Source organism: Choloepus didactylus, chromosome 4 (assembly GCF_015220235.1).
Source record: "Choloepus didactylus isolate mChoDid1 chromosome 4, mChoDid1.pri, whole genome shotgun sequence".
NCBI lineage: Eukaryota > Metazoa > Chordata > Mammalia > Pilosa > Megalonychidae > Choloepus > Choloepus didactylus.
In genome coordinates this window covers 151,718,911-151,720,739 of record NC_051310.1, presented here as the reverse complement: position 1 = coordinate 151,720,739, position 1,829 = coordinate 151,718,911, and the positions used below count along the sequence as shown (strand labels likewise).

The window sequence follows — 1,829 nt, the reverse complement described above, 5'->3', positions numbered from 1 at the left end:
AGATTTTCCTCTTTTTTTAAGAGACTGTTGCAAGAGACTGGAAAGGACTGTGCTCTTTCTTAGAACACATGAATGTCTTAGGGAGAGACTCAATTAAATGCTTATATATAAAAAAAGTCAGATATTCTAAATATGATTCCTTGTGCTCTAAAATGTTGAGTATGGGTTTGATAATGCCCAGTAGTAAATGTTATATTGCATGAAGAGAATTTGGTGACTGCTGATGTTGATTATCGATGTAGTTCTGCTATGAAGGAATATTGATTTTCTGCAATAGCATCAGTATGTTGACGAGCTGAATGAGGCGGGTAAATGCTTAACAAATATTTTATCTATGCTCAAGTGAAATCAGGGATATGACCAGTCTTCCTAGACTGAAAGATTCAGCTGCTTACTTTCCACATGGAATCCTTGACATCTTTATTTCTAAGGTATAGATCACTGGATTCCAGAGCAGAGTGAACATGGTATAGAATACTGAGAGCACAAAATTTGTGGAAGGCCAAAGAAAAGGGCCACAACTCTGAAGTGCGCACTGTATGTGGAGAGGGCTTGGGAGGAGCCACCAGAAGAACACTGCCAAACTGTGATCAGGATGACAGTGTAGGAGATCACCAAGAGGATGAAGCACACCAGGGCAATCATGCCACTGGTTGAGATCATGAGCACCCTCAGAAGGTAGGTGTCCACACAGGTGAGTTTAATAACCAAGGGGCAGTCACAAAAGAAACGGCCCACTTCATTGGGTCCACAGAAGGGCAGATTCACAGTAAATGCTAATTGACTCAAAGCATGGAAGATACCAACTATACAGGAAAGGGCCACAAGCCCAACACACATTCTCTGGCTTATGATGGTTAAGTAACTTAGGGGTTTACATATGGCAACGTACTTGTCAAAGACATGGAGACCAGCAGTGCAATCTCAGCACCTCCTAAGAGATGCAGGAAGAATATCTGGGTGATGCAGCCTTCAAAGGAGATGGTTTTGTGCTCACTGAGGAAGTCGGCAATCATTTTGGGGGTAGCAAAGGAGGTCAGAGACATGTCAGTGAAGGAGAGACTGCCCAGTAAGACGTACATGGGGGCATGAAGACGTGGCTCTGATATGATGGTGAGCACAATCAGAGGTTTCCCAGCACTGTGGCTGCATCAACTGCGGAGAAAAACAAGAAATAGAAGACCTGGAGGTCCCAAGAACTGGAGGGACCCTTTAGTAGGAATTCAGTTACAACTAACTCATTGCCCCCGGCCATTTACTTTGATTTCAGAGTTTGGGGCTCTGCATTTCCAGAGGGGAGGTTAACTAGGAAAGAATACAGTGATCAAACTCAAAGTGAGACCTTTTGCATAGAATGATTTGATCCCTGCTGTATCCCTTTTGCATAGAATGATTTGATCCCTGCTGTATCCCTGCCCTACCCACAGTAGTCAAATATTTCCCCTGGTGGACTTTCCGGAAACTTTAAATAATTCAATGCAAGATTAATTCCTATGACTTAGCAATTTGTCTTACAAGTAAAAGGGAAATATTCATAAAATGAATAAAAATTAAGCTATTGGAATATATACTCCTTGGTGTGTGAAATACTTTGTAAAATTTTGCTGCTAGCTGCCAACAGGTTGTGAAGGGGAAGAGAATGTTAACATTTTCCAAAACTTGATGATAATTGTGAAAGACAGAGGATGTTTGTATGAAAATCATGACTGACTATTAGTGGGAACACAATGGTGGAAAGGAATATGGGCCCTGGTCTCTTGCAGTGGGTGGGGAAAAGGAGTAGAATACTAGAGGAGGAAAGATGGTTACAAAGAAACATCACCTGTTTC

The 1,829-nt window shown here is 41.8% G+C and overlaps 1 pseudogene; it reads right to left on the bottom strand.

Annotated features, from left to right (window-relative positions):
* Positions 1–338: 338 nt before the first annotated feature.
* Positions 339–1,255, bottom strand: LOC119532897 (annotated as a pseudogene).
* Positions 1,256–1,829: the final 574 nt, after the last annotated feature.